Source organism: Rattus norvegicus, chromosome 7 (genome assembly GCF_021556685.1).
Source record: "Rattus norvegicus strain SHRSP/BbbUtx chromosome 7, alternate assembly SHRSP_T2T, whole genome shotgun sequence".
Taxonomy (NCBI): Eukaryota; Metazoa; Chordata; class Mammalia; order Rodentia; family Muridae; genus Rattus; species Rattus norvegicus.
Window position 1 is genome coordinate 21,327,501 of NC_141540.1, and position 12,953 is coordinate 21,340,453.

The following is a 12,953-nucleotide window of genomic DNA, read 5'->3' on the forward strand; positions in this document are numbered from 1 at the left end:
GCCGCAGTCAGGAAACAGAGAGCGAGGAAACGGGACAACGGCTCTTTTACACCTTGTCATGTGCTCTACCATTGGTGCTAGACATGATGCAAGATCACAGAATCCCCCACAGGCACCACCCATACTCGATCTCCCAGATGATTCCACATTCATCAGGTTGACAACTGAGATTAAGCATCACAACACCTCATGGAAAAGCACACCATAATCATTTCCACTCACCACCCCCACAGAAATATTAAACACAGAAATTACCAGCAATTCTACTTCTACATATATGCCAAAGAGGACCTTAAGGGTTGACAGCTGAGCTAAGCATGACGGACATAGTTTGATCCCTGAGACCCATATGGTAGAGAGAGGAAGCTAATTCCCTTTAGTTGTCTTCTGATACACACATGCACACACACCACACAGACCCAGACAAAGACGCACACAGAGTAAATAAGTAAAAACATAATTAAGATATTTGTAAACTAATGCTCATATAAAAATAGATGGAAAGATGTCAAATAGGTGTCATCCAACAAATGGACAAACAGAAATGTACTGGATCCATTCAATGGACTATTATTAATCAGCTCTTTAAAAAGAATGGATTTTTATATGAAACCACAACATGGGTAAATAAGTGATATATTAGTACAGAACAAATGTTTCATGATTTCACATGTATGAGGAACAGGCAAATCCATAAAATGTAAGCAAGTGGATCAGGAGCTCTAGAGGAGAAGCACTGAGTTACTCTTTAACTAATACAGAATCCTTATTTCTGGTGGTGCACATTTTAGGAATGATGGTGATGGTGGTTTCACAGTAGCGTTTAGTCACTTAATGTCACTGTATCCTTAAAATAGTTAACGTTGTGACATCTGTGTTTCCTGAATTTCACCACAGATCAGCTTTAACAGTCCACCTCTCTGACTTCCCTCTCTTCCATGTACTTTGTGAGAGACAGACACACCTGTTTCTTTCCTACCCACTACTGTGGTCCTGAGGCAGGCTCTGCCCACTGCAGTCATTAATTAACAAACTGAATGTAAGAACATCTAAATCCAAAATTAGGGATAGAGGTATTAGAAATATTTTGAAATATTCATGGTATTATTTTCCCTATCTCCAAGGTTAACGATCTTCATCTAAGAATCAGACTTAAGGGATTCAGAATCAGATCTTGCCCTGTAGACTCAGACAATATCTCTATTTTCCTCTGGGCCAAATTTCCCCATAAAATAGAACTATAAGAACATTGTACCATGCTTGACCACAGGTCCCAGGAGTAACATGAACCTAACTGGGCAGACCTCATTCTGTGATGAGCAGGATAAAGAGTCAGGTGACTTGTGGATGACAGCCTGGAGATCACCTGGCTCTCCCTGCCTTGGCAACTGTAGATTTTCCTTTTCTCATCCTCCTATCTTGGAAAGAAGAGAAACACTGGGTTGGATCCCTGAATTTGCTTATATGGCTAGATCTTTACTATTTTAATGATTCCCTCTATGCCTTTCCTGGGCTTCTGTATCATTTTTTTTATCCTACTGCCTACCAGCAACAGCACCCACAAGGGAGACCCAAAAATATCCTTGCTTAGTTGGTGGAGGAGCCCATCCTGGCCCAAGGGACTGAGTTTCTACAGTTGAAGAAGGGCTATAGTTAGCATGTTGACATTATATTGCAAGTAATGTAAACAGTTGGTTTTGCAATGAAGGTGTTCTGTAAATACACTGTCAGTTATGAAGAAAGAGTAGGCATGAGGATACTGTAACTGACACTTTTTATTGGTGCATGAAACCCAGCTAGAGAGACATTGGTTTGGTTGTACAGTTTGGTTTTTACCCTGGGTATATAGATCTGCAATGTAACAGAGGTTGGGGAGGGTGTTAAACTTTTCACTCTTGAAAATGTAAGCTGGAAATGTACTTGTCGGAGGGGAAGGAGCAGCCCATGGACTGTAGGGTCTTTAAAGGTGTCCTGGTGTTTACTTACTGAGCTATTACTGCCCAACTCTCACGTTAGCTGTGACAAAATAGCTCTAGATCTTGATCGATCTATCTGGAGGAAAATGATTACCCCAGTAGAGAGACACTGCTCTTTCACAATCCTATAAACTGCAAGATGGACAGTGGGTGTTCTCTACAGTGGTGATTGTATCCTACTAGGAAACATATCCCAAGTTACTCAAGAAAAACAAAACAAAACAACAACAACAGAAAAGCATGAAGTCAACAATTATCACTCCCTCCCAAACTGTGACTTAGCTCCACTCAGGCTGCTCCACCTTTGTATCCATGGTTACACTACAGACGAAGCCACAGGAAACAACTAGTATATCCATTATGCAATCAATAGAAAGAGCTAGGGTTAGCTTAGGGTTTACCGTGATCTCCTGTTATTCTTGCTTATATCTGAATGAAACCTAATTGTTTCATTTAGGTAGTTTAAATGGATTTAGTTTTTTAAATACTTAGACTCCTATTATGCTACTTGGTCTAGTAACGTGATTCTCCAGCCTTACTACTTACCCTGCTCATCACAGAGTGAGGTTTGCCTCAGTTAGAAGGCTCATGTACACCTGCATCTGATGGTCCTTTGACTCTCTCCCTAACACCAACAACTAACTTAATTTGCTTAGAGCCTTTCTGTATGGAGACCTGGAAGGTGGCCTCTGTCTAGCTGCCTTCTGAGCTGTAGCACTGTGGCTTTGATTTTGGCTCCAGTCATGTTTCTTTATGCATCCCATTTATTAATAATGTCCTTTGACTCTGTCTGGATGATTTTTAAAATTTATTTTCCTCTTTGCTTATCCACTGTCTTGTAAAACATCCTGAGCTTCTTCACAATGGGTTCAACAGTGCATTTTCCTTTAGAACAGGCCGTGAAGTTCTTAGTCCAGAATGGGCCTAAGATTGGCCCAATATGAAGACTTACGTATATCCTTTCTCTTAGTTTAATTTCAACTGCATCCTTTGTAGGGTGCTCCACAAGCTAATAGACCAATAGACATGGGAAACCTTACAAGGTACCAACCTTAGACAAGGAACTACAGCTAGCTAAGGAAAGCTGAGAGTGAGAGAAAATAGTCCTCCTCATGACAAGAACCCTAATTGGTTATGCAATACCAGGTGGTTATCCCTGAAAACATTCATACAAATAACAGAAAACAATTCTGCTACTTGTATTTATATATTTATGTGTTTTATGTATCATATATGCATATATATGAATCATCAATGATATAACATATGATATATATATATAGATATGTCTATCTATCTATCTATACATACATACGTACATACATATGACAATCTTGATTAAAGAAAAAGAGGATGTGAATTTGAGATGGACCAAGTGGGCATGTGAGGAGTTAGAAGAAGGAGAGGGGAGGGAGGGGTGATAAAATTACATTTTAAATTAAAGTTTACATAAAAGTAGCTAGAGGCTAAGTCTTAGTCAGCATCAGAATTGACCCCAGCATTTTCCTTTCCATCCACCAGCTATGACAGATAAAAATGACTAAGAGACTATACATCCCATTTCCTTCTTGTTCCTCTTCATTTCCTACGCAAGCAGTGAGACAGCTCCTTAGGACTATGGTGTATCACTTTACAACTGCCCTGGAAAGGTCTCCTAGTAACTGACACAGAAAACTGTACCTCCACATCACAAGTAACTCTGCATCCACCCAGAAATCAAAGTTTCCCAAACCAGCCTGGTCGTGTTTCTTTTTCCCACTAGCGTGCTCTAACAAGTCAGGTTTGGGCTCACAAACCCTGCTTCTGCCACCACCTGTCGTCTTTCAAAGCCAATTACAAGATTAGAAAGAACAAGACCCATGAGAAGCCTAACTACTGATACCTCCTACAAGTTCACAGTCTTCCCTCAATCCACATCCCGCTTTCATAATTTGCTATACTTACACTTCACTATAATCACTGAATCACACTATTTATCATGGAGAAAGTGTGCAGATCCAAACCAGCCAAAGTAGCAAAACACAGGACAGTCTTCCTGAGGAGGTTCCAAATGAGTTTTTCTTCTTCCTGTAAGTGCACGTGAACAACTCCGGGCACTAACGAGTAAAAATCACAAAGCACACACAGGCAAGAGAGTACATCTAAGCTTCTATTTTCAGAGTCTGAACTGGGTTTTTATTACATGCACAAGACTGACTAATTGGTAACATGATGGAAGCTGGTCTCTAGATCAACTGAACCATGTGGCTCATCGTCCCCAGCCTGGTTTACATAGTTGGTTTTCTGGAATGGTCAGACTTCACTTGGAATCACATGAGTAGCCTTTTAAATGTGGTCAGTTTCTACTGAAATACGAGACTCCCATCATGTGTGGCATAGACTACCAAGGTGAGAAAAGAAACTAGCTATCTTTTTGGATGAAGTCAAATTGCTTACCGTGTAACCTACACCTCACACTTTAAACACATAACTAACTTAGAATAAGTAACTGAGTCAAAGTTAAGAGCTAAAGTTATGGGCTGGAGAGATGCCTCAGTGGTTGAGAGCACTGACTGCTCTTCCAGCGGTCCTGAGTTCAATTCCCAGGAAACACATGGTGGCTCAGAATCATCTGTAATGGGGCTCTGATGCCCTCTTCTGGTGTGTCTGAAGACAGCTACAGTGTACTCATAAAATAAATAAAGCTTTTTTTACGTTATAAAAAGAGCTAACATTATAAAACTCACACATTAAAACATAGGTGTAAATTTTCATGACATTGTATGTGGCAGTTTTCCTGTCTGTGACTCCAAAACTGCAGTATCAAAAACAAAATAGATAAACAAGACTTGACTGTATTCATGTTTAAAATAAAGTTCACTGTCAGAGCCAAAGGAAACTCCAATTCCCCTGACTCCAAGAGGCAGTCCAAATATCCAGGTATGAGCTCAGCCTGGACTACAGGAGGGTTTCTGGTGGTTAGATAATAGCCAGCATCCCTCAGGAATTGTGAAACTCATTGCTATCTATGAAAGGCAGAGAGACAAATGGCTACCTGTGGTATCTGTCAGCACACCAATGCTCACGCTGGCCTTCAGGCTCCTTCAGTATAACAAGTACCCATCCCATATTTCCCAGTCCATGCGAGCATACTAGCCCTTCCCAGCTCCTCCTCTGCCCTAAACTTTCTATAGGTACTAATTCTCTTTTTAATACTGCTATTCCTCTCTTCCTCTCTCTTCTTCCCCCCCTCACTCCCTTCCCTCCCTCCCTCTCTCCCTCCCTCCATCCCTCCCTCTCTCGGAAAAACAAAAAGAAACACCCAAAAAGATGAAAATCAAAACAAACAAAACCAAGACAAAATGGCCAAAATAAAACAGAAACTATACCAACACTGAGTTTGTTTTGTGTTGGACAACTACTCCTGAACCTGCTCTTAAGTGTGGTTGATATGCCCAGTGACACCTCACTGGAGAAACCTGAATTTCCCCTTACAAGTGGGCATTAATTGCAAATAGCGTCTTGGTTAAGTATAGGGCTGGAGAGATAGTTCAGCTGTGAAAGGCTAGGTTCACAAAGAACTATATATTTTGAGTTTTGATCTCTTTTTAAAAATCAGGCCATTAGTCCCACCATGAGGTCTCAGAGCCCCACCCTCTTTACCTCTTTAACTTTCCCTCAAATGATATCACATCAGGGATTACAACCTTAACCATGTGAATGCTGGAGAAGACAGCACTTGGTCTTCCCACCTTTCAGGGAAGCTTCCTTCTGGGCCAGCCACACCCACCCCAGGGTGCATCCTGGGCTGGCTTCCCAGCACAGTGTCTTGGGCATCAGCTCAAAGAGAAGCCCAGGAAGGACTTGCAGTGGGTCTCACATTGCTGCTGACCTCCAAGCGATGGAGAGGAGGTCAAAGAGAGGGGAAGAGCTGGACCACAAACTCTAAACGTACCGTAGGAGGACCAGAGATGAAAATGGGTATAGTGTGTGAGTCACTGAATGGACAGTTGGACAGACAGGGACAGGCTGCAACCTGCTCTGTGTCTTCAGGGCAGAGTGAGAAGGACACAATAACCTATGTGCTTACAGAGTTGATCACAAGGAGAGGAAAAGAGACACTGCTATTCATGAAGGTAGACCTCTGGGACAGATAGCAGTAATCCACTTAACTTGACCCCAGGTTTCCCAAATTTACCTAAGGACACCTATTAACCCCCTCAGGGAACCTTCTTGTAAAATTTAGTACAATCTTCCTATTTCATCGGCTTAAATTTCCAATATTTATACCTACAACCCTGCGTGAGTATCTGCATTAGTAACAGCTGGATTCTGGAGCTTTAAGTGTCAAGAACCTCTACACCTCTAATGCCTTTCTTCCCATAAGACATAATTAAGGCTCAAACTTCCTATAGTGAGATTACCAAGCACCACTGTGGATTGACTACTAGCCACACTGTTAAATAAAGTGCTTTAAATATTTTTTTAAAAATATCAATTAAAGAAATGATGATTGACTGCCCCCTGGAGTCCACAAAATAGAAACAAATGGAGCACTATCAAATTCCTTCTATGAAGCCACAATTATGCTTATCCTAAGGCACACAAAGACCCAACAAAGAAAGAGAACTTCAGACCAAATTCCGTTATTAATATCAACCCAAAAACACTCAATAAAATTCTTGCAAGCTAAATCCAAGAACACATCAAAACGATCATCCATCTTGATCAAGTATGCTTCATCCCAGGGATGAAGGAATAGTGCAATATATGAAAATCCATCAAGGTAACCCACTATATAAACAAACTCAAAGAAAAAACAGCATGATCACTCAATTCACGGCTAAGATGCATTTGACTAAATTCAACACCCCTTCATGAATAAAGTCCTGGAAAGATCAGAAATTCAAAGCCCACACCTAAACATATTAAAAGCAATATAGAGCAAGCCAGTAGCTAACATTAAACTAAATGGAGAGAAACGTGAAGCAATCCCTCTAAAATCAGGGCCTAGACAAGACTGCCCACTGTCTCCCTACTTATTCAATATACTTCTCGAAGTCCTAGCCAGAGAAATCAGACAGTGAAATGAGCTCAAAGGGCTACAAATTGGAAGGGAAGAAGTAAATTATTAAATTTTAATGTTACTGAGTATGTTAAATCAAAAGCATATTAAAACTCCAAAGTAAACAAAACACCTGTTCAAAATCCCAAACAGAAAAGTATCGAATTCTCAAATCAGTCTTTTATCTTTGCCCTTCTGTTATCAAATTAATATAAATCTTAACACTCCCACATTAATGTCCCACTGACTTTAGAAATACATGAATTCTGTTCCTATTCCTTAACACTACCATGTTTAATGCATGTTCTCAAATAGCTGTTTCCTGAATAATACCATATAAGCCCCACTGCCATCTCGAAATTTTCAGTGGTTAATAGAAACAACACCATCTTTTATTTTCAGATATTCTACGCATACAACTCGTTTTTTCCTGATTTTGATCCAAACTCTCTTCAATCAACATACAGTAGATTCTTAATTGGTTAACATGAATTTTTCTAAGTACAACTTATTGGGAATGTGTGTATGGAAGAGGCAATACAACAGAGCACAACAGAAATGGACTTAGTCAAAACACCTACATTTATGCCTCTTACTAAGTTAATTCATAAGCAGCATGCTTACCAGAGTGTATCTCTGACAGATTGCTCTGATAATGACTAACATTGGTTAATCTCATTTTATAAAGTATAAAGTAGCATGCTGTATTTGAATTTGTTTCAATGAAGTTAGAAAAGTCGCCCCCACTAGATTTTCCTATCTTAGCTGCCTTTATTCACTGAATTGAATTGTAGTAAACTATTATGTCACATCCACTCAAAATCGATTCATGAAACATAATATTAAGGAAAAGCTAGAATACATAACTTGTTTATATGTGTGCATACATGTTAAGAAGCTAAAAATGTCAGTTAGTTTTTAAAAGATTAACTTAATAAAAACTTTAGAAATGAAAAATCGTCAAATCATGTTTTGCTTTTATCTACTTAAAGCCATATTTGCTATTTTGTTTCCTACATGAGAACTACCTTATTCCTTTGAACAGTAAATCCCCTTTGTGTTATTTCATGCTAATGAAATGGCAGGGAGTAAGATTATTAAATTTTTTCCTTCTTTCACTATCTTACAATTTCAGTTTTATTCTAAATGGAACTATTATATATGCTATGCATCTTCTGGACTATTTAGAACCTGACTTGATTTGATTTCCTAATAGACAATCTATCCATCTCTACTCAATTTTTTATTCAAAAATAAACTCAAAACAAAAAAACATTAGTTCTCTAATTTTTATAGGATTCCATTTCTCAATATCCCATTCTTGTATGGATGAATTTACAATATATTTACATTTGATGGTTCTTTTTACTGGTGTCTGTACCATAATACATGGATATATTTCAACTTAGAAGTGTAATATTTCACCAGTTAACCAGAGTATAAGTTATAATGCACCGATTCTCAGTACTGCAGGGGTACTATTAAATGTCTAGAACATTTCTGGATGTCACCAGTGAAGTAAACTTCTGGCATGTGGTAGGCAGCCAGGGATATTTCCATAACAATGGATTCCCATAACAAAGTATTACTGGGACCAAAACCTCTACAGGGATATGATGAAAAATCCTGTAATGGGTACCTCTAGAACTAAAGATCAAAATAATTGTTTGGGAGAACTTGCTTTTCATTGTTCATAATAGTGGTTTGCTTGCTTACAAAAATTAGAAAAAAAATCTCAAATGTCTTCTAAATGTATTCTGTGTACAAAAGTAAAATGAATGTTTGAGAAAAGTTTACTGAGAATGAAAATAAAGCAGTAAATATTATAGGATGCTTGATTTGGGCTTAAACTACCTGTTTCACCAGAGTAAATATAAAATCGGTTTCATCCTAATAGTGTAAACTGTATTAAAGAAAGCACACCATATCCTGGTCCTTATCCTTGAGTAGGTGGCACTCAAAACCAAGAAAGCAAAGAACTCCATTTTAATAAGACCTAATGTCTACAGTATGCTCAATATTGTTGTATTTAAAACACCCACTACTGATAAACGCTTTAGTTACTTCTTTTAAAATATGATCAAAACCACTCCACAACCAAATACTTGTAAGTCAAATTTTGATATTCAAGAAAGTGTTAAGTTTTAAACTTAAGAGATAGGGCCTTATTATGTAACTCTGGCTGGCCTGAAGCTTGCTATGAAGACCAGACTGGCTTCAAACTCATGCCTCTATTTCTTGAGTACAACAGATTTTAAACGACGTCTTATGTTGCCAAAGTTGACTTGAATTTCTAAAGGGCTCAAGTGATCCTCTTGCCTTGGCCTCTGGTCCCCACTCACCCCAATAGTTGAGATTTTCCACACATCTACATGCCCACTACTGACACTGGTGGAAAAGTATAATCTTACCCACCAATAGACTGTAATAGCATACTGAAAACAAATTGTAATAAATTTAAGGCAGATTAATTATATCTCCAAATGTGCTATGACTTAACGGGAAATATTAGAATACCAGCAATGAACTTGGAGGCTAGCACACACAAACTTTGCTATTATGTACAGTAACATATTCCATTATATTTGAATATCCACATAAAAATAGTGCTAGAAGCTGAGAATACTGTTATTAAAGATTTTAGGATAACGTTTTTGAAATGCAATTAAATCACTGTACTAGGCAAATTTCCATGTATGTCACAAATACTAGCTAATATAAAGTCTGAAGTCCTCACATTTCAAACACTAATGTAGTGAGTAACTGTCCGGTATTGTGCGATCTTAATTACTGTAATAGATAATTCACAATTGTGATTCACAATTATTGCAAATGTTTACAAAAGTCCAACTTAATTTTCACATCTGTCATAAACTGTATGAATTTCTTCCTTTACCTTTAAAGTGCAAAAAATTATAAACAAGATGCAATATACAAGGGATTTGTGACTAAATGGCCATCAACGTTTACAGTACTGATTCTGAGGCAGAGTCTTACTGTAGCCTAAGTTATCCTGGAAGCTCTAAAGCTAGCATCCTGTAGTGGGGTACAGCACGTGTCCTGTCTAGCTATCCCCTCCTTCACCCTTTCCTCAACCCAGCTAGGCCTCTGGCTCTCCCCCAGCCCATGCACACCAGAAGTTAAACACACAGCTGAGGCAAAGCTGCCTCCACCACTCAGGCACCACTGTCCACAGAGCCTGACCAATGGCAGCCTGTGAAGGCCCGCCTCCAGCCTCCCAATAACCATACTTGCTGAGTCACCCTAGACAGAGCAGCTAATCCAAAAGTCCACAGGCTCTGAGGCTGCCAGCTTAGGCGCCACCTGGCAAAGGAGCCCACACTGACTCCTACCCGGAAGCTGCTCCAGACAAGGGCCTGTGCGGCAGGGTGGGGCGTGGGAGGCCGCGGGCCTGACCCAAGGCTTACTCCTCTGGGCACCTCCGCCCAAAGGCGGGAAAGGGCTGTCACAGGATGCCCAGGTCCTGCACATGGCCCACCCTGGACCAGCCCGAGGTCCCCAGGGCTCCCATTGGCCACCGGCCGACCGCCATCTTCCCGGGGCCCCTCAGTGCTTGTGTAGGCCGCAAAGTCAGCAAGGCCACGACTCCCGCCCTCCAGGCCTAACCCTTGGGGCTGTCCAGTGGGGGAACTGGACAATTCGAAGGAACCCCTTTTGCCCTCTCCCCATTTCTTTGTGCTACACCCAAAAAGCCGAATTTCAACCTCCATGTAAGGAGTCTGCAGCTTAGGGCTGGTCTTCACTGTCACCCGGGACCTCCCCTAGACTCACCGTGATGGCGGCCGGAAGTCTGGTGCAAAAATAACTCGAAGGTGGCACCACTGAAGCCATGTGGTTAGCAGCTTCTCAGGGCAGCTGCGGAGTGGCAGCCTGGCCGCCAACGGGCAAAAAGCCAAGGTGGCTGTGGAAGGAGAGCCGAGGGCCTCCAAGGCAGCTGAGCAGACTTGGCGGGAGTCTGTGAAACACTGAGGTGTGGGTGGCTCGCCCTAGGGAAAGACTGTGGGTGGCTGGCCTTGTCCTGGGCTTCAGCCAGTGGGCGGCAGCCCTCGGCCCTCGCCGGGGGGCCTGGGGACCCACGTCGCCCACCCGAGTATGTGAGGGGTACGCATGGGGCATGCGCGAGGAACAGTGCTCAGTGCAGAGCTAGGCCGGAGCCTCACAGATGTACAGACTTGCGCCACTCCCCTGCCCCCCAGAACCGTGTCTGAAGACCCTTTGAAACAAGTCCTGTGCAGAACCGTGGTCAGAGTTCTGTCAGGAAACCATTTATTCAGGTCATTCCCTCAAAATGGCGCCTGCAATACATAGGGTTATCCTGTCTGAAAAGCTCGGCGACCAAACTGAAAAGTAACAAAATGCCCGTAGAAAGAGAAAATAACAGGCCCGTCTAGAAAGAAGGCCTTGCCTGGCCTTGCCCCTTTACCCCTTTCGCCAGCCACATTTAGCAGATGAGTCCGGTTGCATATTGGAGGACATAGTCACAGACTGGCCCTTCAGCCGTCAGGACTTATGTTTTTCCTTCCGTTTTTTTCTCCCTTTCCGATGATAAGTGCCTGAATTATCAGGTACAAGGGACATACAGCAGTGAACACGCAAGGGAATATTTCTCCCCTCGTGGCACTTAAGTTGCAATGCGAGCTTTTCCTTGTAAACTTTACAGAAACCAGCTAGGCTGTGAAAATCTCATATCACAGAACCCCTTAAGCGCCTTATTCCGTCATGACTACCTTTTGTACTGAAGAAAAGTATTACGTGTTTTTCTTTTTCTTTTTCTTTTCTTTCTTTCTTTCTTTTTTTTTTTTTTGAACTGGCAAAACGAGAGACTTAAAATTGCCATTAATGATACAGTAATGCTGGATAAAATGATAATAACATAAAAAATAAAAAAATATTAGGGATGATGCACCCATTTAAAAGGGGGGGGGGATTCCAAGGTCCGGAAAATGAAAATAAATTGGAAACTGCAGTGGTGAAGATCCGATTCTCCGCTGGCCTTTGATTGGTGACTACATTGTGGTGTGAATGGTCTAACAACAGGCCTGGACTGTCCTAATTTTAGTACAGAGAAAAAAAAAAAAAAAAACCACCACACCTATCTGGAGTGGTTGGTTAAAGAGCATGGACAGACGGTTCTAACCTCTAGCTCTAGGCATAGTTGTGTGGGCTGGAGGGAAACTTTGAAATAGTGCAGACAGATGTGGAACTGAGCACCCTGCAGCATACCAGTACTCTGGAAAGGCAGCACCCTAAGGAAATGCATGGACTTGAGGAACGGAGAGCACGGTAGAAATTAGAGCAAAACACCACATCATTTAAGTCCAAATAGAATCTGACGCTCTACACCTGCATTTCCGGAGTTTGGCATTTATATTTATGACATGTTTATTACCAGAATCTCGAAATGAAGAAATAGGCCTTCCCAGCTCACTATCCCCTTCCCTGCAAAAGATTCTTAGGCATGGTATTTTTAAATGCTTGAAAAAGGGAGCAAAAGACAGTCTGGAGAGATGGTAAGGGATCCTCACAGAAAAGGACTTTTCAAAGAGAACCCTACTGGAAGTGGGGCTTAGAGGTACAATCTCCTAACCCCAGCTGCTTGGGAGGAAAGGCTGTGAGGCAAAGAAAACAAAAAGTTCAAGGGTGCCCTGACGATTTAGCGACACTGTTTGTACATAAATGGAAAGGGAACTACAGAGGATGCTACACAGGAGAGAGTTCTTACCTAGCATAATAGAAGGATGTCCTGGCTTTAATTCCCTTAAGCACTTTCCCCCTCTCCCCCTCTCCCCCTCTCCCCCTCTCCCCCTCTCCTGCTCTCTTCCCTCTCCTCCCTCTCCTCCCTCTCCCTCCCTCACCCCCCCGTGTGTGTGTTTGTGTGTGTGTGTGTGTGTGTCTGTGTGTGTGTCTGTGTG

The 12,953-nt window shown here is 41.4% G+C and overlaps 1 long non-coding RNA gene across 1 annotated transcript in view; it reads right to left on the reverse strand.

The window, feature by feature from the left end:
• The window catches only part of LOC148004493 (uncharacterized), a 107,113-nt gene extending 95,954 nt beyond the window's left edge, over positions 1-11,159 (reverse strand). Inside the window, exon 1 of the long non-coding RNA XR_015624461.1 lies at positions 10,813-11,159. This is a non-coding gene — a long non-coding RNA (uncharacterized LOC148004493). The remainder of the gene's footprint in view (positions 1-10,812) is intronic.
• Between the last annotated feature and the right edge of the window lie 1,794 nt (positions 11,160-12,953).